This window comes from Bombina bombina, chromosome 2 (assembly GCF_027579735.1).
Source record: "Bombina bombina isolate aBomBom1 chromosome 2, aBomBom1.pri, whole genome shotgun sequence".
Taxonomy (NCBI): Eukaryota; Metazoa; Chordata; class Amphibia; order Anura; family Bombinatoridae; genus Bombina; species Bombina bombina.
In genome coordinates this window covers 974919754-974946670 of record NC_069500.1, presented here as the reverse complement: position 1 = coordinate 974946670, position 26917 = coordinate 974919754, and the positions used below count along the sequence as shown (strand labels likewise).

The window sequence follows — 26917 nt, the reverse complement described above, 5'->3', positions numbered from 1 at the left end:
TGGCTTTAAACTCTAGTCACCTATTTATAATGGTCCCTAATTAGCCACAGCAGCGAAGGTAACAAGTTACAACATGACAGCTCCAATTTTTTATAGCCGCTAAAACTTTAAACTTATTTTGTCAATATTTAAACAGCTAATGAAACATTAAAAAATACATCTACATGTTATTCTCAGACTAATATTTTTTTTTAATGCATTATTCTGTCTAGTAATTTTTTAGGGGCCTATTTATGATGGTGCAAGCGGACATGATCCAATATAGCGGATCATGTCCGCTGCACATTGATAAATGCCGACAGCATACGCTGTCAGCATTTATCATTGCACCAGTAGTTCTTGTGAACTGCTGGTGCAATGCCGCTCCCTGCAGATTTGCGCCCAATCGGCCGCTACCAGGGGGTGTCAATAAACCCCATCGTATTCGATCAGGTTGATTTCTGTCCACCGTCTCAGAGCAGGCGGACAGGTTATGGAGCAGCAGTCTTTAGACCGCTGCTTCATAACTTCTGTTTCCGGGGAACCTTCACACAGGGCATCAAGCTCAATACGAAGCTTGATAAATATGCCCCTTAGAGTTTAATGTCACTTTAATAGTTTTCCTTGGTGACTCAACTCAGAGAATGGCATGAACAGGAGAGGCAGCACCAGGAAACAGAATAACCAAACTAAGCTTCTGATAATAATAATAATATAGTACATAAACCCCCCAAAAATACACTTTCAAGAAAGGAGGACAGGTGTGTTTAGAGTCCCTTGGACACAGCGGACAAACAGTTTCCTGAGGATTAGGCATTGACGGATGATGACCAGCCATCACATAGCAGAGAGGGCAGCAGCAGGCAGCAGAGTTAGTGAACTAGGTAGGTAGACCTGACAGCACATAAACCTCAAAAATACACTTCCAGGAGGAGTAGAGTAACAGGTACCTAGAGCCCCTTGGACACAGCGGCCAGCAGTTCCCTGAGGGTTTGGCATTTATGACCACCACTGAGCAAGGAAGGCAGGAGGAGGAGAGGCAGCGGCACACAGCAGAGTTACTGTACTAGGTAGGCTGACAGTACATAAACTTCAAAAATATACCTCCAGTGGAAGAGGAGGGCACCATGTGCCTAAAGCACCTTGTAAAATGAGGCCAGCAGATTTAGCATTGAAGGATATTTACCACCACAGAGCAGGATGGGCAGGGGCAGGAGTGGAAGCAGTAGTAGCAGTCAGTAGAGTTACTGAACTAGGTGGGTAGGGCTGACAGAACATAAGCTTCAAAAATACACCTCCAGGGGAGGAGGAGGGTAACACGTGCCTAAACCCCCATTGGACACAGTGACCAGCAGTTCCCTGAGGATTTGGCATTGAAGGATTATGACCACCACAGAGCAGGAAGGGCAGGGATAGAAGTGGCAGCAGTAGGCAGCAGAGTTACTGTACTAAGTAGGTAGGCTTGACAGTGCATAAATCTCAAAAATACATTTCCAGGTCAGGAGGAGTGCAACACATGCCTTGAGCCCCTTGAACACTGCAGCCAGCAGTTCCCTAAGGAATTGAAGGATGATGACCACCAAATAGCAGGAAGGGCAGGGGCAGGAATTGCGGCAGCAGTAGCTGGCAGCAAGGTTACTGAACTAGGTAGGTAGGCCTGACAGTACATAAATCTCAAAAATACACTCCCAACGGAGGATGAAAGCAACATGTGCATAGACCTCTTGAACACAGTGTCCAGCAGTTCCCTGAGGATGATAGCAATGATGGATGATGACCACCAAAGAGCAAAGAGAGCAGGAGCAGGAGTGGCTGCAGAGTTACTGAACACGTTTGAAGTGATCCTTATAGACTCAATTCTCAGATCTGTTTTTCAAAATTCTTGTGAAAGTCCTTAAACATGAGCAAGAGGTGTGTCTCTCAGAAACCCAACTTAAACATAAGGGAGAGATCTACTTTAAAAATTATATTTTGGTGAAGGGAGGGAAGTTTGGAGGGATTCACAACTCTGTGGAATGTGCATTAGTACTGCAGTGACCACTGTGTTTTCCATACTTTTTCCTATATTGTGTGTACTCCACTTATTGACAAAACATCTTCTCTGACTTCCAGGCCGGCCTCCAGCATGATGTTGTCGTCATGAACTACCTCTAGGTTACAGGTATAGTCTGAAAAAAAATGGAAGAATCCAGGACCACTCAAAAAAAAAGATGCCAATATTCACTGCTCCTAGCTGTACCCAAAGGATTTGTTATTAGCTGATATCCACAACAAAGCAGGAACAGTAGGAGCAGCAGTGGGCAGCAGCTTTTCCGAAGTTTGCACAATTATTCTTTGGTCTGTTGTTACGATACTTCATTTCACTTAAACAAAAATCATAACACTGTTGTGCAGAAGGATTGCAAGCCACTTCTACAGCACTGTTAAAAGCAGTCAGCTTGTTAGTCAAGAAAAGAAGGAAGGGCTTCCCCAGCACTGTATTAAATATAGCAATATAACAACTAGGTGGAAATCAACTTTGTTAAAGGAGGAACATTTGAGTAGTAGAAGGCTATCCTCCATGTTATGGCTCCGTGTGTCAATTAATTTATTTGGATTGGGTGTCCATTAGGCAGGGATGAGTGGACCATGATTGGTCACTTAGTGGAAATCCCAAAGCCTTTTAGAAATATCACAGAGAAATTGATCCAAAACACTGCTAGTCAGCGTTAAGTCATACTCTTGTTCAGTCATCTCTTGAGCAAGGTGGATGCCTTCATTGAAAACCCAAGTGGTTCTTGGCGGCATACTTAGTAGTGAAGTAGCAGAACTTGTCAGAAGGATGATGGGTTAACTGAAAGGTTGCATGTGGGAGCATATCCATTCAAAACATTCTTATTACCAAAAGCTTGCATCCAGAAATAAAATGGTTTGAAAGGGTAACTCCATTATGACTATAAAATTAAGTGAAGTAGCTGATCATGTGTGTACATTTTTATCAAACAGGTTGTATTTAGTACTTACTCAAGAGGAAAATATTATTTGACAGACATAACTCTTTAATGAAATCATACAAGATAAATGCAAATGCACATTGAGCAGTGAAGAACTTATCTACAGGAACATGCAGTCAAACTGCCTACTAATCATAGGCCCTTGAAAACTTTACTACATAGCTACAAACAGACTGGGTCAAGCAGGAAACCACATTGCCTGTCTCATCTGCAATGTCTATCTTGCTGCTTCTATGAAACAACCTTCCAATTCTGATAAACACACACGGCTGCTGATATAACACTTGGAGAAAATTAAGAGAGTGGCGGAACAGGCAGTGGTAGAACTGATGGTGACATTGGGCTAACATTTGTGCAGGTGGTTTTGGGAGTAGGCTGTGTAAAGAGCTGATGTGTACTTGGTGATCTGGGACCCCCTCCCAATCCTACTACTAGGCTGTGAGCCAATGTCAATACACCTCCACCTTCAGTCCCCCTCACTGTCCGTTTTTATTTTATGCGTGGGCTTACAGGACCCTTACTGCTAATCATGCTGCTTTAGCTATTTGTCATGGTAGCGGTGGGCCCTGCAAATTTCCTATGCCTGGTGTACATGGGAATATATGCTACAGCTGATGCTGAAGATAACCATGCTGCTGCTGCAACTGCAACTGCTACTACTCCTCTAGATGACTGAGCCAGAGGAGCATACAATTTCCTTTTAAAGATATTGGAATCTATGAAACAGAGCCCTCAGTTCTTATCCCACTTTCACAAGTAAAAGCAGACAAGGACTTTGCACTGTTAGTGATGGTGCTAGCACTACTGGTGGTGGTCACGCTGGTGGCTGTGGCAGCAGCTGGAAACATGATAAATTCTGACAGATTGTCAATCTAATGACAGAATAATATAGCTATTTAAGGATTTTTTTGGGGGGGTTGCTGCCCCCACTGCATTAGCAATTATGTTTTCAATGAGATGTGGGGTGCTAGTAATATTCTCTAAGAAAGAAAAAATATATATACAGTGGGTCAAAAAAGTATTTAGTCAGCCACCAATTGTGCAAGTTCTCCCACTTAAGAAGATGAGCGAGGCCTGACATTTTCATCATAGGTATACCTCAATTATGAAAATGTTGAAACAAATGTGGAAACAAATCCAGACAATCACATTGTCTGATTTAGAAAGAATTTATTTGCAAATTATGGTGGAAAATAAGTATTTAGTCAATATCAAAAGTTCATCTCAATACTTTGTTATATATCCTTTGTTGGCAATGACAGAGGTCAAGTGTTTTCTGTAAGTCTTCACAAGGTTGTCACACACTGTTGCTGGTATGTTGGCCCATTCCTGCATGCAGATCTCCTCTAGAGCAGTGATGTTTTGGGGCTGTCGCTGGGCAACACAGACTTTCAACTCTCTCCAAAGGTTTTCTATGGGGTTGAGATCTGGAGACTGGCTAGGTCACTCCAGGACTTTGAAATGCTTCTTACGAAGCCACTCCTTTGTTGCCCGGGCGGTGTGTTTGGGATCATTGTCATGCTGAAAGACCCAGCTACGTTTCATCTTCAATGCCCTTGCTGATGGAAGGAGGTTTGCACTCAAAATCTCATGATACATGGCCCCATTCATTCTTTCATGTACACGGATCAGTCGTCCTGTTCCCTTTGTAGAGAAACAGCCCCAACGCACAATGTTGCCACCCCCATGCTTCAAAGTAGGTATGGTGTTCTTTGGTTGCAACTCAGCATTCTCTCTCCTCCAAACACAACGAGTTGTGTGTTACGGTTACCCTTAGTCTCGCTGAGAGATGGACCGCTTAGTAGCCTGGATCCCTATTGCTAAAGAGGGGAGAAGCTGCTTTCCATAGTATTCTATATGAGTCTCGCAAATATAGAATAATCTCCCTTAGCTGCAGTACAGCTAGGATACCCTTCTGCCCACAAAAACGAGTCAACGCTGCGATTGAGGGTCAAAACAAGAACTCAGGACTGGGATGCCCAGCCTGCTTTTTATTAAGGTTACATGCACACAGGGCACTCCCAGGGGGAGAGGGGGGGAAGCACAAAATCCCCCATCACACATTTAGATAGAGAGCACTGTCCTTTGACAGGCCACAATAGGATTACAGTACTTAAGATAACAAGTTTACAAGTTCATCTTATCAATTAGCAGTCTGGCTCCGGAGGTGATTAGACAATGGGATTGGTTATCTCTAAACTTAGAGCTGAAGCCAGCAAATGTGTATTTAGGCAATAGTTTCTAAAAGCTGAAAAAAGTTAACTCTTTATGAAATGATACTTGTTACGGTTTTCTTGGAGCCCTTCTTAGGCGCTGGCTTGCTGGTTCAGGCATTGCTGCTGGGAAATAAGCTCTTCACAACAAAATAACTAATGCTTCTGTAACAGTGCTCCCTTTCTGTGGAACACTCTGGCAGACACGGTCTGACCCCTTTTCGGGGCAGACTAAGGCTGTCCAGACCGCTGGTTATGCGGGGCTGAGGTCGGTTTGTCTGGACAACCCGTCGGCGTTGCCATTCTGTTTCCCAGGTCTGTAAGTAATGGTGAAATTGAAGGGTTGCAACGATAAGCTCCAACGTAATAGCCTGCCGTTATCTCCAGAGACCCGGTTCAGCCACACCAACGGGTTATGGTCGGTGACCAGAGTGAACTCCTGCCCATATAAATAGGGAGTCAATTTCTTTAATGCCCACACCAAAGCCAAACACTCCTTTTCGACCGCTGCATAGCTGACTTCGCGGGGCAGGAGCTTCCGGCTGATGTAGGCAACTGGATGCTCCCCTCCATCTTCGTCTACTTGGCTGAGGACGGCTCCCAGCCCAAACATGGAAGCATCTGTATGGACGATAAAACGTTTGTTAAGGGCTGGGGCCGCCAAGACAGGAGCGTTAATTAGAGCATTTTTGAGAGCCTGGAAAGCCGTTTCACAGTGGGGAGACCACAGGACCTGTCGAGGTAAGTTCTTCTTGGTCAAGTCAGTCAGGGGTTTGGCAAGTGTGCTGTAGTCTGGTACGAACCATCTATAGTACCCTGCCGTGCCCAGGAAGGCTAGGACCTGAGTCTTAGTGATGGGGGTGGGCCAATTGGCGACAGCTTCTATCTTGGCCGGCTCTGGTCGCTGCTTTCCACACCCCACCCGGTGACCCAGGTACTGTACCTCGGCCATCCCAAAGTGACATTTTTCTGGCTTCAGAGTCAGGCCAGCAGCCCGGATCTGATCCAGAACCATTCCTACATGAGCTAAGTGGTCCTCCCAGGACTCACTGTGGATCGCTATGTCGTCCAGGTAGGCGCAAGCAAAACTCTGGAAGCCATCCAGGAGCCTATCCACCAAGCGCTGGAATGTAGCTGGGGCATTCTTCATCCCAAACGGCATTACCCTAAACTGATATAAGCCGAATGGGGTGACGAATGCCGACTTGGGGATAGCCTCCGGGGCCAGGGGAATCTGCCAGTAACCTTTGCAGAGGTCAATAGTGGTCAGGTAATTTCCCCTGGCTATACGATCGAGTAGCTCGTCTACCCTGGGCATAGGGTAAGCGTCCGTCACGGTTTTTTCATTGAGCCTCCGATAGTCTATGCAGAACCGGGTGGTCCCATCTTTCTTGGGCACCAAGACAACTGGGGAGGCCCAGGGACTATCGGAGGGCTCAATTACCCTGAGCTGGAGCATCTCATCGATCTCCTTCTTCATTCCTGTCCTAACTGCTTCGGGGATTCGGTACGGAGCCTGGCGCAAGGGAGCTTGTCCCGGAGTATCTACCTGGTGGGTGGTTAAAGTAGTGTACCCTGGCTTCGGGGAGAAGGTGAGGTGTTTGGACTGGGTAAACTGTCGGGGTCTTCCTGAGGGGAACAACATACGGCCGTCACGTTCTCTGGTCGCTCAAAATATTCCTTGAGCATGTTTACATGGAATGTCTTTCTAAGATTGTTGTCGTGGCAGCTAGCTATCACATAAGTGGTGTCTCCCCTTTTCTCTACGATCTGGTAGGGACCCTGCCAGGACGCCTGCAATTTGTCTGTCTTCACCGGCTTAAGTACTAACACCTTTTGTCCTATGGTGAAGATTCTCTTTCGGGCCCCCCGATCGTACCATACTTTCTGTCTTCTCTGGGCCAACTGGAGATTAGCCCGCACGGATTTGGCTAATTGCTCCATTCGGTCCCTGAGTTCCAGCACGTATGGCACAATTGGGACACCGTCAGCCTCCATCTCTCCCTCCCAGTGCTCCCGGATCAGGTTTAGGGGTCCCCGTACCTTTCTTCCGTAGAGCAACTCGAAGGGAGAGAACCCTGTTGTTTCCTGGGGCACCTCCCGATAAGCAAATAGGAGGTGCGGCAGGAAGCGTTCCCAGTCTCGGTATTCCTGAGTGAACGTCTTGAGCATTTGCTTGAGGGTCCCATTGAACCTCTCACACAGCCCGTTCGTCTGGGGGTGGTATGGGGAGCTTAGGAGGGACTTAATTTTGCAAACCTGCCAGAGTTGTTGGGTCAATTCAGCCGTAAATTGGGTGCCTCGGTCGGATAGGATTTCTTTTGGAAATCCTACCCGGGAGAACACCTGTACTAGTGCATTCGCTACCGTATCCGCTTGTATGTTGGATAGGGCGACAGCCTCTGGGTACCTGGTAGCGTAGTCCACTACGGTAAGAATGTATCGCTTACCGGAGGGACTAGGGGTAGCCAGTGGTCCCACAAGGTCAATAGCAACCCGGCTGAAGGGTTCCTCTACAATGGGCATATTTACTAGATGGGCTTTAGGGTGATCGCCTCGCCTTCCTACTCGTTGACACACATCGCAGGTGTTACAGTAAGTTCTAACGTCAGCGTGCACCCCTGGCCAAAAGAACGTGTGAGTAATGCGGTGTAGGGTACGGGTTACGGCTAGGTGGCCTGCTAAGGGGATGTCGTGGCCTATTTTGAGGATTTCTTGACGGTATTTGTGGGGCACTACCAGCTGTCGCCTACGCTGTCCCCTTTTCTCTGTCCAGCGGTATAGTTTCCCTTTTTCCCATAAGAATGTTTCGTTATCTGCCCCGCCCCCTCCGGTCTCTGCTCGTTCCCGGTACTTTTGTAAGGTCGGGTCAGTCTTAGACTCTGCCTCGAAAGCATCTGGGGTGTCCCAGGGTATGGGGCCTAACCTGTCAGGCAAGGTCGGGGTAGGTCTTACCTGTGTCTCCCGCACTGGTGAGAGCTCTCGCTCCGTCCGGGCTTGGGCCCGTGTAGTCACTGGGTCCGCCTCGTTGTTGCATACTGGAGCATAGGCAGAAGTCATGGGGCCCAAATCGTTGCCCAGTAGTACTTCGGCAGGTAAATTATCCATTAGGCCCACGTTCACAGCCCCCTTTCCCGCTCCCCAATCAAGATGCACTTTAGCTGTTGGAATTTTGTACACATCCCCCCCCGCCACTCTAACGGCCACAGTCTGTCCGGATCGCTTGTGCTCTGGCACCAAATGACTCTGTACCAGCATGATAGTAGCCCCTGTGTCTCGCAATCCCTCGGTAGATCGCCCCTCGAGCCATACCCTCTGCCGATGGTGCTGGCGGTTATCTGAGGCAGCATATACAGGGTCTGCCTCGTGAAGCGGCCCCACATATCCCTCCATAGGGGCCTCTTGGTTAACACAGAGGGCCCGGGCCGGACGATAGGACCCAGAGGGGTAATTGTAATTCCTGGGTGTCTGGTGCGTATTAAGGGGGCAGCTAGCCATGAAATGCCCTGGTTGCTTGCATCGGTGGCAAGTCGGTCTGGGACGCTCAGAGCTGTTATTGGGTGGTCCTGAGTGTCGGACGGGCCCTGTGGGCACTGGGGCTCGAAATTCAGCACGAGGGGGTGCACGGTAAACCTCTCTGGGTTCGACCCGTGCTGGAGCTCGGTAGTTCATGGGTTCGTGAAGACGGGAGTCATAATGTTCATCGGCCAATTTGGCTGCTTCTTCTAAGGTAGAAGGCCGCCTGTCTAGCAGCCATTCCTTCCCTTGCTGTTCCATGCCATTATAAAAATGTTCTAAGAGAAACAATTGTAAAATTTCCTCCCCAGTCACCGCTTTACTTCCGCTCAGCCAGTGATTTGCCGCTCTCCGCATTCGGTGCGCCCATTCCATATGGGTATCGTTAGGCTTCTTTTCCGTGCCCCGAAACTGTCGGCGATACGTGTCCGGAGTTACAGCGTACCGTCGCAACAGTGTCTCCTTAACTAGCTCATACTGTGTCACTTCCTCAGCACCCAGAGTACGAAAGGCTTCCAGGGCTCGCCCGGATAGTTTCCCAGACAATATCGTGGGCCACTCTCTGTTGGGAATCTGGTGCAGGGCACATTGCCTTTCGAAGTCCGCCAAATATTCATCAATCCCTGTCTCGCTCTCTAGGAAGGGTCGAAATGCCGCATAGGGTATCTTGGGCCTCCCAGCATTTTCGACAGGGATGATTACCTGCGGGGCTTCAGCATTGCGGTGTGCGTTCGCTAGGTTGAGTTCGTGGGCTCGAGTCTCTCGTATATCCTCGTCCGCCTCCGCCATCAACTGCTGTACCAATTCCATGGAGGGGTTCGGCCCGTATAATGAGAGCCTTTCCCGAACAATCCTGGTTTTTTCGTCACTAATCGTGGTCGGTGTTTCCGCCATTGTGAAGCTCTGATCCAGTTCGGTCAATTCTGCGATCAGCTCTCTCCTCGGCCGGTTGCTGGCGTACCCCCCTCTGCTTTCAAGTAAATCCTTTAGGGTTGTACGCTTCAATTTTTCGTAAGCGCTCTCCATCCGTTCTGTACCTCTCCTAGGAAATCCAGGAAAATCCCGCCGCTGCCGCCAAATGTTACGGTTACCCTTAGTCTCGCTGAGAGATGGACCGCTTAGTAGCCTGGATCCCTATTGCTAAAGAGGGGAGAAGCTGCTTTCCATAGTATTCTATATGAGTCTCGCAAATATAGAATAATCTCCCTTAGCTGCAGTACAGCTAGGATACCCTTCTGCCCACAAAAACGAGTCAACGCTGCGATTGAGGGTCAAAACAAGAACTCAGGACTGGGATGCCCAGCCTGCTTTTTATTAAGGTTACATGCACACAGGGCACTCCCAGGGGGAGAGGGGGGGAAGCACAAAATCCCCCATCACACATTTAGATAGAGAGCACTGTCCTTTGACAGGCCACAATAGGATTACAGTACTTAAGATAACAAGTTTACAAGTTCATCTTATCAATTAGCAGTCTGGCTCCGGAGGTGATTAGACAATGGGATTGGTTATCTCTAAACTTAGAGCTGAAGCCAGCAAATGTGTATTTAGGCAATAGTTTCTAAAAGCTGAAAAAAGTTAACTCTTTATGAAATGATACTTGTTACGGTTTTCTTGGAGCCCTTCTTAGGCGCTGGCTTGCTGGTTCAGGCATTGCTGCTGGGAAATAAGCTCTTCACAACAAAATAACTAATGCTTCTGTAACATTGTGTTTCTAACAAACAGTTCTACTTTGGTTTCATCTGACCATATGACATTCTCCCAATCTGCTTCTGGATCATCCAAATGCTCTCTAGCATACTTCAGATGGCCCGGACATGTACTGGCTTAAGCAGGGGGACACGTCTGGCACTGCAGTATCTGAGTCCCTGGCGGCGTAGTGTGTTACTGATGGTAGCCTTTGTTACATTGGTCCCAGCTCTCTGCAGGTCATTCACTAGGTCCCCCCATGTGGTTCTGGGATGTTTGCTCACCGTTCTTGTGATCAATTTGACCCTACGGGGTGAGATCTTGCGTGGAGCCCCAGATCGAGGAAGATTATCAGTGGTCTTGTATGTCTTCCATTTTCTAATTATTGCTCCCACAGTTGATTTCTTCACATCAAGCTGCTTGTCTATTGCAGATTCAGACTTCCCAGCCTGGTGCAGGTTTACAATTTTGTTTCTGGTGTCCTTCAACAGCTCTTTGGTCTTCACCATAGTGGAGTTTGGAGTGTGACTGTTTGAGGTTGTGGACAGGTGTCTTTTAAACGGATAACAAGTTCAAACAGGTGCCATTAATACAGGTAAGGAGTGGAGGACAGAGGAGCCTCTTAAAGAAGAAGATACAGGTCTGTGAGAGCCAGAAATCTTGCTTGTTTGTAGGTGACTAAATACTTATTTTCCACCATAATATGCAAATAAATTCTTTCCAAATCAGACAATGTGATTGTCTGGATTTGTTTCCACATTTTGTCTCTCATAGTTGAGGTATACCTATGATGAAAATTACAGGCCTCTCTCATCTTCTTAAGTGGGAGAACTTGCACAATTGGTGGCTGACTAAATACTTTTTTTGCCCACTATATATATGTATATATATATATATATATATATATATATATATATGTATATATATATATATATATATATATATATATATATATATATATATATTACAGCAGAGTTCAACTGCAGAAATTCATTCTGCACGAAAAAGGGTTAAACTTTATTTAAAAGTTATGTGTGCTGCACAATAAAAGGATGTAGGCATTATACATAGAGTCATTTTGGAGAAAAGTAGATAACTGATCTGCACTGCCTATATTGAAACTACCTCCCCCCCCCCCCCCCGGGTTAACGTGAGCTCCTGGGGGGTAATATTAGCCATTCACCCAACGTGGTGAATCTTTTTCTGCGGTTTTAATCTGCATTCTCACATTTATTCAGATTTATAATTCATGCCCATAATTGGCTATATATCAAAATATTTACCTCCAGCGTCATAAGCTTTCAGAGATGGGTTCAAGAGCAGCCTATAGTATTAGATAGGAGGTATTTAAAATTAAAAAACTGAGGTTCCTTAGCTAAATATATTTTAGTGGAAATGTATCTCAATTTGTTCAAAATGATTTCATTGTATTTATACTTATGTAAATGTCATACGTATGTTAGAACATATTTTGCATATCAATGTTATATGAAAAAACCTCAATAAAAATCTTTGATTTAAAAAAAAAAAGGATGTAGGCATATATATTAGTCACAAGCTATGCTCCCTCGGAAATATAATAAAGTAAATATGCAGTTTAAAAATAAATTAAATAAACTTGAAATGTTCCTGCACACAAAGGGTTAACGTTTATTTAAAAAATGTGTGTCCACCCCAAAAAGTCAGCAAGCCTACCTATCAGTCCCACAGTATGCCCCCAAAGCAAAAGGGTTAAAGCTTAATAAAAAAAAAATATTTTAAGCCCCCATAAAAGCAAGCTGGTCTACCTATCAGCCACAGGCTATGCCCCAGAGAATTATAATTATGAATAATCTCAACATGGAGTTCACTACAAGTAAATAAAAATGTTTTTTCTGCATACAAAGGGTTAAAGTTTAATTCAATTTTTTTTGTACCCCCAAAAAAGCAGGAGGCCAGTAGGTATTAGTCTCAGGCTATGGCCCCACAGCAAAAGTAAACATGCAAATTTTAAATTAAAGTTTAACTGATTGCAAGAAAATAGAACTGTTTGGGTTAAAGTTTAATTCTAACATTTTTTTTGTAGCCCCAAAAAAGCAAACAGCCCAGTACAGACGCAGGCTATGACCCAAAGCAAAACTATACATGCAGCTTTTTAATTAAAAGGACAGTCTACAATCCCAATTCAGAAAAATTTGGGACAGTGGGGAAGATGCAAAAAAACTAAATAAAAGAGTAATTTTAAAATTCAATTCACCCTGTACTTTATTGAAAACACTTTATTAACACATTATTTGATGTTTTACTTTGTAAATTTAATGTATTTTTAAAAATATACACTAATTTCAAATCTGATGACTGCAACAAACCCCAAAAAGTTGGGACAGTCAACTGTTTAACATCACCTTTTCTTTTAATAACACTTATTAAGTGTTTGGGCACTGAAGACACTGGTTGGTTAAGTGTCGCAAGCAGAATTTTCCCCCAGTCATTCATTATGCATGTATTCAGCTGCGCACCTGTACGGGGCCTTTGTTGCCTTATTTTGCATTTCATAATGCGCAATACATTCTCAATCGGAGACAGGTCAAGACTGCATTGGAATTGGGGTTGTACTTGAAAATTTCTATTGTTGAAAAAGATAGATAATCCATTTATTACCCATTCCCCAGTTTTGTTTAACCAACATTGTTGTATTAATATACGTTTTACCTCTGTGATTACCTTGTATCCAAGCCTCTGCAGACTGCCCCTTATCTCAGTTCTTTTTACAAACTTGCATTTTACCCAATCAGTGCTGGTTTATACATACAGGGAGTGCAGAATTATTAGGCAAGTTGTATTTTTGAGGATTAATTTTATTATTGAACAACAACCATGTTCTCAATGAACCCAAAAAAACTCATTAATATCAAAGCTGAATAGTTTTGGAAGTAGTTTTTAGTTTGTTTTTAGTTATAGCTATTTTAGGGGGATATCTGTGTGTGCAGGTGACTATTACTGTGCATAATTATTAGGCAACTTAACAAAAAACAAATATATACCCATTTCAATTATTTATTTTTACCAGTGAAACCAATATAACATCTCAACATTCACAAATATACATTTCTGACATTCAAAAACAAAACAAAAACAAATCAGTGACCAATATAGCCACCTTTCTTTGCAAGGACACTCAAAAGCCTGCCATCCATGGATTCTGTCAGTGTTTTGGTCTGTTCACCATCAACATTGCGTGCAGCAGCAACCACAGCCTCCCAGACACTGTTCAGAGAGGTGTACTGTTTTCCCTCCTTGTAAATCTCACATTTGATGATGGACCACAGGTTCTCAATGGGGTTCAGATCAGGTGAACAAGGAGGCCATGTCATTAGATTTTCTTCTTTTATACCCTTTCTTGCCAGCCACGCTGTGGAGTACTTGGACGCGTGTGATGGAGCATTGTCCTGCATGAAAATCATGTTTTTCTTGAAAGATGCAGACTTCTTCCTGTACCACTGCTTGAAGAAGGTGTCTTCCAGAAACTGGCAGTAGGACTGGGAGTTGAGCTTGACTCCATCCTCAACCCGAAAAGGCCCCACAAGCTCATCTTTGATGATACCAGCCCAAACCAGTACTCAACCTCCACCTTGCTGGCGTCTGAGTCGGACTGGAGCTCTCTGCCCTTTACCAATCCAGCCACGGGCCCATCCATCTGGCCCATCAAGACTCACTCTCATTTCATCAGTCCATAAAACCTTAGAAAAATCAGTCTTGAGATATTTCTTGGCCCAGTCTTGACGTTTCAGCTTGTGTGTCTTGTTCAGTGGTGGTCGTCTTTCAGCCTTTCTTACCTTGGCCATGTCTCTGAGTATTGCACACCTTGTGCTTTTGGGCACTCCAGTGATGTTGCAGCTCTGAAATATGGCCAAACTGGTGGAAAGTGGCATCTTGGCAGCTGCACGCTTGACTTTTCTCAGTTCATGGGCAGTTATTTTGCGCCTTGGTTTTTCCACACGCTTCTTGCGACCCTGTTGACTATTTTGAATGAAACGCTTGATTGTTCGATGATCACGCTTCAGAAGCTTTGCAATTTTAAGAGTGCTGCATCCCTCTGCAAGATATCTCACTATTTTTGACTTTTCTGAGCCTGTCAAGTCCTTCTTTTGACCCATTTTGCCAAAGGAAAGGAAGTTGCCTAATAATTATGCACACCTGATATAGGGTGTTGATGTCATTAGACCACACCCATTCTCATTACAGAGATGCACATCACCTAATATGCTTAATTGGTAGTAGGCTTTCAAGCCTATACAGCTTGGAGTAAGACAACATGCATAAAGAGGATGATGTGGTCAAAATACTCATTTGCCTAACAATTCTGCACTCCCTGTAACTCCACAGGAGTGAGCACAATGTTTATCTATATTACACACATGAACAAAAATGTCTAGCTGTGAAAAGCTAATAAAATTCACTAAGATAAGAGGTGACCTGCAGGGCTTAGAAACAGGCAGAGATTTAGAGGTTATAAAGTATATTATTATAATAATGTTGGTTGCGCAAAACTGGGGAATGGGTAGTTAAGGCATTATCTATCATTTAAACAAAAAAAAAAATCAAGAAAGTCCCTTTAAATTTTAACTGACTTCAATAAAATATAAAAAAAAAATCACCCCCCCCCCAAAAAAAAGAAGCAAGGTGGCCAGTACAGTTTCAGGCTATGAGCCCACAGTAAAATTATACATGCAGGTTTTAAAGTACAGTTAAAGTGAATGCAATGAAATAGAAATGGCTTTCTGCACGCAAAGGGTTACATTTAAATTCTAAAAAACGTTTACATCCCCAAAAAACAAGCAAGCCAGTATAGTTGCAGGCTATGGCCCCACAGCAATAGTGCAGTTTTTAAATTAAAGTTTAACTGACTGCAGTAAAATAGAAATGTGTTTCCACACACAAAAGGGTGAAATATTTTTTTTCTTTTCCCACAATAAAGGCAGCAGCAGCAGTCACACAGCAATGCTCCACTGCTATAACACTTAACTGCTATAACTACAACTCCTTAACACTAAAATAAATAAAAAATATAATTCCCTTGTCCGCAGAGTGATAGAAAAATAATGCAGTATGTGTGACGTTACACTGCACTGCAAGAAAAAATCAGTTGATTGGACAAGTCTGTTTGGTATTTAATATCAGAATTTGACAGGGGAAGTTGTGCACATGAATGGTTAGACCCCCTGTACATCACTGCAAATGAAGGAGCTCATTTGTCAAACAATGTCAGCCCTTCCCCCTCTCCTGTGTTCTCTGCCCCTTTTATTTTTGACATTGAAAAACCCAATGACACTAATAAATATGAAAACTTTTGTTGCGGACCGCATTCGGAATGCTGCCAAATGGACGAATGGGCCAATATTCTAACTGATACGTATTTATAGGAAAACAAATGCACATGTCTATTACTAATGATTGATAATATTTTTAACTAGAGATCGGCCTGTAATGATGTCACCTAAAATGGCAAGACACTGCAATAAGTTTATTAATATTATTGTTATATATTTAATTTTTTACCAGTAATGTTGTCATCTGTCTACAAGCCGCTACCAATAAAGCTGCAATATTTTGTTTCATATTTAAACCACACAAATATATGGTAACGGAACAGAATTATTGGTAAGGAGCCTATAATAGACGCAATGAATTAATCATGAATTAAATAAAAATATGAGTTGCAAACAAAATATTTTAAGGCAGTTGTAACAAGCAATCATTACAAATCATGGAAGTTTAATTTAATTAACCTACTCAAAGTACAAATTTTATAAAGCCTATAAGAAACATGTTTTGCAGGATTTTTGCACATCTGCACCCAATTATAAACAGACAATGTGAAAACATGACTAATTGGTCAATTTTAATCATATATGTAGGAATACAGTGTTTTCACTTGATAATACAAATTCACAATGTGTACAATGAAAACATTCACCTAGATTACGAGTTTTGCATTAGAGGCTCATTACCGCACTCCAATACCAGCGCTGCTTAAGCCAGCGTTGAGCTGGTGTAACGTGCTCGTGCACGATTTCCCCATAGAAATCAACGGGGAGAGCCAGCTGAAAAAAAGTCTAACACCTGCAATAAAGCAGCGTAAAGCTCCCTTACGCAGCCCCATTGATTCCTATGAGGAAATAAAATTTATGTCTACCCCTAACACCCTAACATGAACCCCGAGTCTAAACACCCCTAATCTTACACTTATAAACCCCTAATCTGCCGCCCCCGTCATAGCCGACACCTGCATTATATTATTAACCCCTAATCTGCCACTCCGGACACCGCCGCCACCTACATTATACTTATGAACCCCTAACATCGCCAACACCTACATTATATTTATTAACCCCTAATCTGCCATCCTCAATGTTGCCGCCACCTACCTACACTTATTAACCCCTAATCTGCCGCCCCAATGTCGCCGCCACTATAATAAACATATTAACCCCTAAACCGCCACACTCCCGCCTCGCAAACATTAGTTAAATATTATTAAACCCTAATCTGCCGGCCCTAACATCGCCGACACCTACATACATTTATTAACCCCTAATCTGCCACCCCCAACTAATAGTTACATTGTAGCCAGCTTACGATTTATTTTTATTTTACAGGCAAGTTTGTATTTATTTTAACTAAGTAGAATAGTTATTAAATAGTTATTAACTATTTAATAACTATCTAGCTAAAATTTACAGGCAAGTTTGTATTTAATTTAACTAGGTAGAATAGTTATTAACTATTTAATAACTACCTAGCTAAAATAAATACAAATGTACCTGTAAAATAAAACACAACCTAAGTTACACTAACACCTAACACTACACTACAATTAAATAAATTCCCTACATTAAATACAATTACCTAAATTAAATTAAATTAGCTAAAGTACAACCCCCCCCCCCACTAAATTACAGAAAATAATAAACAAATTACAGAAATTTAAACTAATTATACCTAATCTAATAGCCCTATTAAAATAAAAAAAGCCCCCCCCCCCCCCAATAAAAAAAAAAAGCAAGAATGCAAGTTTGGAAGCCGGCCTATTTTTAGTGAACAACCTGGGTTGTTCTTGCTGATTGGTGGATAAATTCACCCACCAATAAACAAGTGCTGTCCAATGACTGAACCAAAAATTGGCTGTCTCCTTAGATTAGATGCCTTCTTTTACAAATAAAGATAGCAAGTGAATAAAGAAAAGTTTATAATAGGAGTCAATTAGAAAGTTGCTTAAAATTGCATGCTCTATCTGAATCATGAAAGAAATAATTTGGGTTCAGTATCCCTTTGAAAGTGGAGGAGTTGTTTATTTTTGTTTTGTTTTTACAACATATTGTAATAGATGCCAAGGGGCCTATCTATCAAGCTCCGATTGGAGCTTGAGGCCCGTGTTTCTGGCGAGCCTGCAGACTCGCCAGAAACAGCAGTTATGAAGCAGCGGTCACAAAGACCGCTGTTCCATAACCTGTCCGCCTGCTCTAAGCAGGCGGACAGACATCGCCGGAAATCAACCCAATCGAGTACGATCGGGTTGACTGACACCCCCCTGTTGGCGGCCCATTGGCCGCGAGTCTGCAGGGGGCAGCATTGCACCAGCAGCTCTTGTGAGCTGCTGGTGCAATGCTGAATACGGCGAGCGTATCACTTGCCATATTCAGTGAGGTCTGGCGGACTTGATCCGCACTGTTGGATCAGGTCTGCCAGACTTTCTTAAATAGGGGCCAATGTCTTCAGTAGACTGAATCTAGGACTGGATATTCAATTAAGTTTATATAGTTTTATGAAAAACTAATTGCTAGAATATGCCAACCTATATTTTACAACAATAATTTGTAATATTAATGTTTATTTATTATCAATGATCTATTAATCAAGTAGATTATATCCATGACTCCCTTTTGCAGCGTGGAAATGATTATCCATGTGTTTTGAAGAACACACCCAAAACAGTGTCTCACAGTGTGACTTTACTAGACACAAAACCATTCAAAGGAGGGATACTAAATAGTACATGATCTATGTAATACAAATAAGAAGGTAAGTTGCATTGCCTCACCAACCCCTTAAATTGTAGCTGGCAAGCCTCAGCTGCTGCGGCCCACCGGGAAATCTCCTGGTGTCCTAGTAGGCCAATCCAGCCTTGCTTCCATTGCTTACAACATCCACTGCTACAGGTATTATTTGGGTCTAAAAACACAACTTTAACCAATACTTCCAATACAAAGACTATACAGGTGCATTGGTGAAATGTGGCACTATATGTACTTTGCTTTAAGATTTGCAGAAACACCTAAGAAAAATGTCCTTCTTATATGATTGAAATGTTCCAGTAATATCATATATGGAACAACACAAAATGGGACACTATTAGAATGTCATAGATAAAGAAGCAAATGACAAACCAAACTAAAACCTTAAATTGCAATATATCACAATGGGGACTTACAATAAGTAAAAATGCAATTAAGTGCTTTTTGCCTTGATTCATTATCTTGACAAACTAAGCTATTAAGAAGGCTTTTCTAGCTGAAAATAATGTGAGATCGGAACCCATATCATGATTTTGTCATCATCATTCTTACTTGTGAACAAAGTGCACCTAAACTTCATTCCAGTAAAAGTATACATGACAGAAAATATCAAAGCTGTGTAGAAAGTACTGTAGAAATGAAGCCCTGAAGACACACAATGATATGAATTTTGACATTACCAATCATTCAAATTCTGGGTTTGAGTTTATATCTTTTAGAAGTATTTGAAAAGTCTGATTTAGTTGAATCTAAGTGGCACATTCTTGCATGAAATGTCTAATGGGTTGAAGGAATCGCTACATTTCTGATTAAACTTTAACAATCCTAATTAAAAAATGCAGTTGTCATAAAAAAAAGCTTCAGGGAAGATGTTCCACTATTGTCTTAGCCCGCAGCCAGAAGGTCACTTTTAACATGACAGATATAACTTTTACAGAAATATAAGAGACTAATATTCTTGACTAGTTCATATACAATATATTTTTCTCAATATTTTATTATGGGCTAGATTACAAGTGGTGAGCTAACTGTTGTGTGGGTGCTATAAGGGTATTTTGCGGCTCTGTGTGTGCGTCTGGAGTAGCGCACATAACAGTTGAAAGTAAGCGCATCAGCTTGAGTGCAATCTAATTTATTGTGTGTTTGGTTAGAGCGACTTCAGCGCTCTGTTACGCGACACAAAAAATATGAAAGAAGTGGCACATAATAACAGTCTGATAAAAATTATTTAAAAAATAAATTACATTAAAATGTTATAAGGGTTCATAAATATGAGGTCTAATGTGTTTTTAAAAAAAAAATGGCATACAAAGGGTTTTAACATAGAGATGCATACATACACATGCCTAATATGTATATGTGTGTGTATATATATATATATATATATATATATACATATATATATATATGTGTGTGTGTGTATGTGTGTGTACAGATGTATTTATGTGCTTCACTGTATGTTTACTGTACATATTCTTCATTTACAGGATAATGTCCTTTTTATAGATATGTATTTTACATGAACAGTATCAGATATATATAGACATATATATTGAATAATAAAAAGTACATTATTTTCTATATGAAGAACATAGGAATGTCAAATATGCGTCTTGCGCATCGTGCGTCTCAATTTTGATTTTAACATGGTCGAGTTAGCAAACATGAAAACATAGTAATCATAAGCCGCAATTTTAAAATATTATATATAAAATAGTTAAACAATTATTAAAAATTATCGGCTAGATTACGAGTTTTGCGTTAGAGGCTATGCGGTGCTAACTAGCAGTGTATGCTCACCGCTCACTTACAGACAGCGCTGGTATTACTGGTTTTTACAAACCAGACAAGAAGTGAGCGTTGAGCAAAATTTTGCTCATTACCGCACTCCAATACCAGCGCTGCTTAGGGTCTAAACACCCCTAATCTTACACTTATTAACCCCTAATCTGCCGCCCCTGACATCGCCGACACCTGCATTATATTTATTAACCCCTAATCTGCCGCTCCGGACACCGCCGCCACCTACATTATACTTATGAACCCCTAATCTGCTGCTCCCAACATCGCCGAACCCTACATTATATTTATTAACCCCTAGTCTGCCTTCCCCAATGTCGCCGCAACCTTCCTACACTTATTAACCCCTAATCTGCCGCCCCCAACGTCGCCGACACCTACATTATAGTTATGAACCCCTAATCTGCTGCCCCCAACATTGCAGACACCTACCTAATATTTATTAACCCATAATCTGCCGCCCCCAATGTCCCCCAATAGAATGCGAGCTCAATCCTATTGGCTGATTGGATCAGCAAATAGGATTGAACTTCAATCCTATTGGCTGATTCCATCAGCCAATAGGATTTTTTCCACCTTAATTCTGATTGGCTGATAGAATTCTATCAGCCAATCGGAATTGAAGGGACATCATCTTGGATGACGTCACTTAAAGGTACCTTCATTCTGTGTTAGCCGTCAGCTAAAGAGGATGCTCCGCGTCGGATGTCTTGAAGATGGACCCGCCCCACGCCGGATGGATGAAGATAGAAGATGCCGTCTGGATGAAGACTTCTGCCCGTCTGGAGGACCACTTCGCCCGGCTTGGATGAAGACTTCTCCCGGCTTCGTTGAGGACTTCGGCCCGGTTGGATGAAGACTTCTCCTGGTAAGGTGATCTTCAAGGGGTTAGTGTAAGGTTTTTTTAAGGGGGTATTGGGTGGGTTTTAGAGTAGGGTTGGTTGCGTGGGTGGTGGATTTTAATGTTGGGGGGGATTTGTAATTTTTTTTACAGGTAAAAGAGCTGATTACTTTGGGGCAATGCCCCGCAAAAGGCCCTTTTAAGGGCAATTTGTAATTTAGTGTAGGGTAGGGCTTTTTTATTTGGGGGGGGGGGCTTTTTTATTTTGTTAGGGGGATTAGATTAGGTGTAATTAGTTTAAAAATCTTGTAATTTGTTTATTATTTTCTGTAATTTAGTGTTTGTTTTTTTTGTACTTTAGATAATTTTATTTAATTGTATTTAATGGTATTTAATTGTATTTCATTTAGGGAATTAATTTAATTATAATGTAGTGTTAGGTGTAATTGTAACTTAGGTTAGGTTTTATGTTACATGTACTTTTATATTTATTTTAGCTAGGTAGTTATTCAATAGTTAATAACTATTTAATAACTATTGTACCTAGTTAAAATAAATACAAATTTGCCTGTAAAATAAAAATAAACCCTAAGATAGATACAATGTAACTATTAGTTATATTGTAGCAAGCTTAGGGCTTATTTTATAGGTAAGTATTTAGTTTTAAATAGGAATAATTTAGTTAATGATAGGAATTTTATTTAGATTTATTGTAATTATATTTAAGTTAAGTAGGTGTCGGCGATGTAAGGGACGGCAGATTTAGGGTTAATAATATTTAACTAATGTTTGCGAGGCGATGTCTGGTTCGGCAGATTAGGGGTTAAAAAATTAATTTTAGTGTTTGCAATGCGGGAGGGCCTCGGTTTAGGGGTTAATATGTAGTTTATGGGTGTTAGTGTACTTTTTAGCACTTTAGTTAAGAGTTTTATGCTACAATGTTGTACCATAAAACTCTTAACTACTGACTTTAATATGCGGTACCAGCAGGGATAGGCACAGACAAAGGCTGTGGCGGACATTTTCCAAAGTACAGACCTTAGTGAAGGACACCGAAGTACATTTGAAATGAAAAACATTATTTGATAGTGCTTGGTGTTATTAAACTGATGCAGATACCACTGATCCTGTAACCAGCCCTCCTCTAGCTATACCAATGAGCCAGTGTCACTAATGTGAGATTATATAGTGCTGGGTGTTATTATACTGATGCAGATACCACTGATCCTATAACCAGCCCTCCTCTGGCTATGCCCATGAGCCAGTGTCACTACTGTGTCATTTTATAGTACTTGGTGTTATTATACTGATGCAGATACCACTGATTCTAAAACCAGCCCTCCTCTGGCTATACCCATGTGCCAGTGTCACTACTGTGTCATTATATAGCGCTGGGTGTTATTATATTGATGCAGATACCACTGACCCTATAAACAGCCCTTGTCTGGCTATACAGATGTGCCAGTGTCACTACTGTGTCTTTATATACAGCTGGGTGTTATTATACTGATGCAGATACCACTGACCCTATAACCAGCCCTTGTCTGGCTATACACATGTGCCAGTGTCACTACTGTGTCTTTATATACAGCTGGGTGTTATTATACTGATGCAGATACCACTGACCCTATAACCAGCCATTGTCTGGTTATATGCATGTGCCAGTGTCACTACTGTGTCATTATATAGCGCTTGGTGTTATTATACTGATGCAGATACCACTGACCCTATAACCCGCCCTTGTCTGGCTATACGCATGTGCCAGTGTCACTACTGTGTCTTTGTATAGAGCTGGGTGTTATTGTACAGATGCAGATACACATCCAGTATTTCACTCAGGCTTTATTTATTCCATAACTTATCACCAAATATCGCTAGAAGTCTCTTGACAAGCCATTAACTTTATTCACACTACATTTTTTTATTCCTATTATTTAATCAGAAAGAAAAGATATACTAAGGTTGTGGCGGACACTGCAAGGGCTAGTCACGGACACCAGTGTCCGTGTACGGACACCTTGCCTATCCCTGGGTACCAGTCTTGACAGGAGAGGGTGTACCGCTCACTTTTTGTCACACTTGTAATACCGGCGCTATGCAAATCCCATTGAAAAAATAGGATACGCAATTTACGTAAGTGGATTTGCGGTATTTCCAAGTCTGGCCAAAAAGTGAGTGGTGAGCCTGTACCTTCAAGACTCTTAATACCAGCGGGCGTTAAAAAGCAGCGTTAGGACCGACCAACGCTGCTTTTTAAGCCTAACGCAAAACACGTAATCTAGCCGTATGAAACTTACTGTAAAACTTTCAAAATAATCCATAGAAGATATCTATATATTTTACAGTATGTTTAATATTTTTAATGTTTATAATTTTTTTAAAATATTTTATATGTAATATTTCAATAACACACCTTAAGAATACTTTTCATGTGAACTTACCTGACCACGTTTAACTCTAAATCGCAAAACACGAGGTGCAAAACCAATATTTTACATTTCTATGTTCTTCACAAAAATATATTTCTATTTATATCTGATATGCTGCGGGCCACAGGTCTGATGTGGGTAAGTGGCTTAAAGAGAAGTTGCTGAATGAAAGTGTTATGGGGTTGTGCATCTGACTGAGTAGTTCCAAGATCAAGGATCTAATCTGAGGTTACATTTTCATATTGGGATGACAGTGCAGCTGCAATGCAATCTTCTATTAAGGGTTTGTGGCTGACAATGGGGCTGCATAGTCAGTAGTCCAATCTGATATGAGCATGTAGCTGACAAGGGACTCTAGGGCCAGGGCTCTGAAATGAGTTCTAAGGCTGATAGGACAGCATCAGGGATATGAGTATGATCATGTGGGTCGGGTCTGATAGAAGGGTTTTTATATGATGTGGTTATGTGGTTGGAAGAGAAGCTGAAGGGCTCTGGGTATCATCTCATGCTTGTTTATTTGTATTACTATTATTATTATTATTATCATTCTAATAATAATACTAATAATATTATTTTATTAAGTATTTAACCTGTTTAAATAATTAGGTTGGCACGTTGCTCAAAAAAAAGTTGCTGTTCCCAGGCAACTAGCTCTGTTGCTATAAAATGTGGTGGGCCAGTAATTAAAGTTAAGAAGAATATATGTATAATTTATTACAGTTTTTATATTATTAGTTATTTTTTCATAAGATCAGGCACATTTAGAAACTAGGAAGTCTTCTAAAATGGCAAAAATAAATGGAATGCAAATGTGAATTTTGTGTCATTCTCTATTGCGCACAGAATAAACACAAAGGCATTCACATTGTTGTCAACAATAATCGAAAATTGTAAAGCGCTAATAATTTCGCTCTCAAAATGCTACCTTGTCTATAATTTTATACTCAGTTTATATACGTTTACATTAAGTTTCACCAGCTGGCGAAAAAACCTGGCAGGTGTTAACAGCAAATTGGAAATTTCCCCCTTATATTTGATTATACAGGATGTAACTGCTTTTGTTTAGGTAGTAGGCGTAACAAATATATATATATAATTAAACTCTATAGAAACTGCAAGAAAATAGAAATCCTGACCATAACATTGAGAAAATGGTATTTGCAAACAGTTATTATAATCTTTCATTTTATTCCATACTCACATTTTTAGGATTGTAACACAATTGCATCATCGTGATTGGGAGTTAAAGGGACAGTAAAATAAAAATTAAACTGCACTTTCCAATTTACTTTTATTATCTAATTTGGTTCCTTTTCTTGGCATCCTCTGTTAAAAACCATACCTAGGTAGGCTGAGGTACAGCAATGCACTACTGGGAACTTACTGCTGATTGGTGGCTGTACATATATATATGCCTCATATTATTCGCTCACCAGATGTGTTCAGCTAGCTCCCAGTAGTGCTTTGATGCTCCTCCAACAAAGGATATCTAGGAAATTTGATAATAAAAGTAAATTGGAAAGTTGTTTTAAAAAGTTTTCGCTATCTAAATCATGAGAAAAAATGTCATTTGCCATTCAGGTTGTTTTTTTTAAAGCCAGGATTGTCTTATATTTATAAAAATGCAAATAGAAACCCTGTTCTGTACAGTAAGAGTAAGGTTTAAAAAATGGGTCTGCAAAGTGAGTTCTGTGACTTTAAACTATCTTTAAAACATTGTCACATATTGGTTTCACTATTTACAGTGTGAGTACTGTGAAAAGGAGAATAGTTGCAATCACTTTCTTCTTTGAGAAAATGATTTCCCACACTGTTCATCTTGACGTGAAAACCTTGCCAAAACTAGAAAAGTATTTTTTTTCAAACAATGATGGAAAAATAATTATACATTTTAAAAAGTTAACAAATATAGGCCTCAATTTCAATATATTGGTGATTTGCTCCATAGATATGTGTTTTGCTTTCCAATGGGATTGGTCACCGAGTTTCATAATTGATCACAGTGCTATATCGTTTCATTTGTTAAAACCATGTTGCGAGTGAGTTTTCACTAGACTTGTGAAGCTTCAAAAAATTTGTTTCGGTTCGGATCGATTCGGATCGATTCGAATTTCGGTTCGGAGCTATTCGAATTCGGAAAAATTAGAATTAATTCGTTTCAGATTCATTCGGATTCTTTCGGATTCCGAAAAAATTTGGTTCGGTTCGATTCGGTTCGATTCGATTCGGAATTTCCGTAAGTGTTAGGTGGGATGTGCTGTGTATTACACTAGTATAATGTACTGTATATTAGGTTTAACCCATAGCAGAGTGATAAAACCTAATATACTGTACAATACTAGTGTAATACACGGCCATCCGAATCTACCGAATACATCCAAATCAATTCGGATGTATTTGAATCGATTCGGATGTATTCGATTCGATTCGGATATATTCGGTAGATTTGGCAGTATTTTAATTCGGAAATTCGAATCGATCCGAATCTCTGAATTTTCCGAATTTTCCGAATTTCCGAATCGATCCGAAACGAATCGCACATGTCTAGTTTTCACATGTGTAATGAAGAAAAGGAGAAACTGGCACTAGTATATTCGTATCAAAGGGAATAATAAACTAAAACAATTAGTTCGGTGCTAACCCCTATAACCATGAACAGAAGAAAAAATTGAGTTAGAGAACCCAAGTGGGGGTTTCAAATAGCACTCTTCCCTATCATCGTATGCGGTAATTGCTAAGACAACAATGTACCACAAGTATAAGAGTATATACCCAATATTTATCTAATAAGTAAAATATAACTTTTAATATAAAGTTATAAAATTAAGAGGACAACACCTCTAAAAATAACATAGCCAACGAGTGAAACTATGAGAGCGCTTGCACCTTCCACCTCCCTGTTTCCTGGCCGATAACCGCTATACGTCAGCTTCAGGTGACAGAGGTGGAATGCAGGGTCCCAGTCACAATAGAAATTGAGTAAAAATAGCGTCAAGAGCAACGCTAACAACACAAACGCGTTTCGGCTCTATCTACAGCATTTTTCAAAGTGTGTAAATGTAAGTTTCGGACAAACAGAAGCCGGAGTGCCACCTCTTAAAATACTGAATCATTGGATAAGTAACGTCCTATCCATGATGAGAGAATTAACACGCCCTCAGTTTAGCCAATCAGAACATTTCTGTTGTGTATATAGGCGTGAATGAGCTGGTTTACATAAATCCCAACAGAGCATAAGGGCGTTCAAACCTCCTTTTCCAAGCCCATACAATCCAAGACACTATGTTCATAGTGGGCATGTATCCTTGTCAAACCCACGCTGATCATCTATAATGCTTACTTGCGTGGTGTATAGGGCGGGGGCTTTCGTGATTACAGGTGTGAAACAAAATATGCTTGTCAA

The 26917-nt window shown here is 41.3% G+C and overlaps 1 protein-coding gene across 1 annotated transcript in view; it reads right to left on the bottom strand.

Moving 5' to 3' along the window:
* Nucleotides 1-26917, bottom strand: part of LOC128649929 (B-cell scaffold protein with ankyrin repeats-like) — an 896039-nt gene that overhangs the window by 104991 nt on the left and 764131 nt on the right. The gene's annotated exons all lie outside the window — the stretch shown is intronic.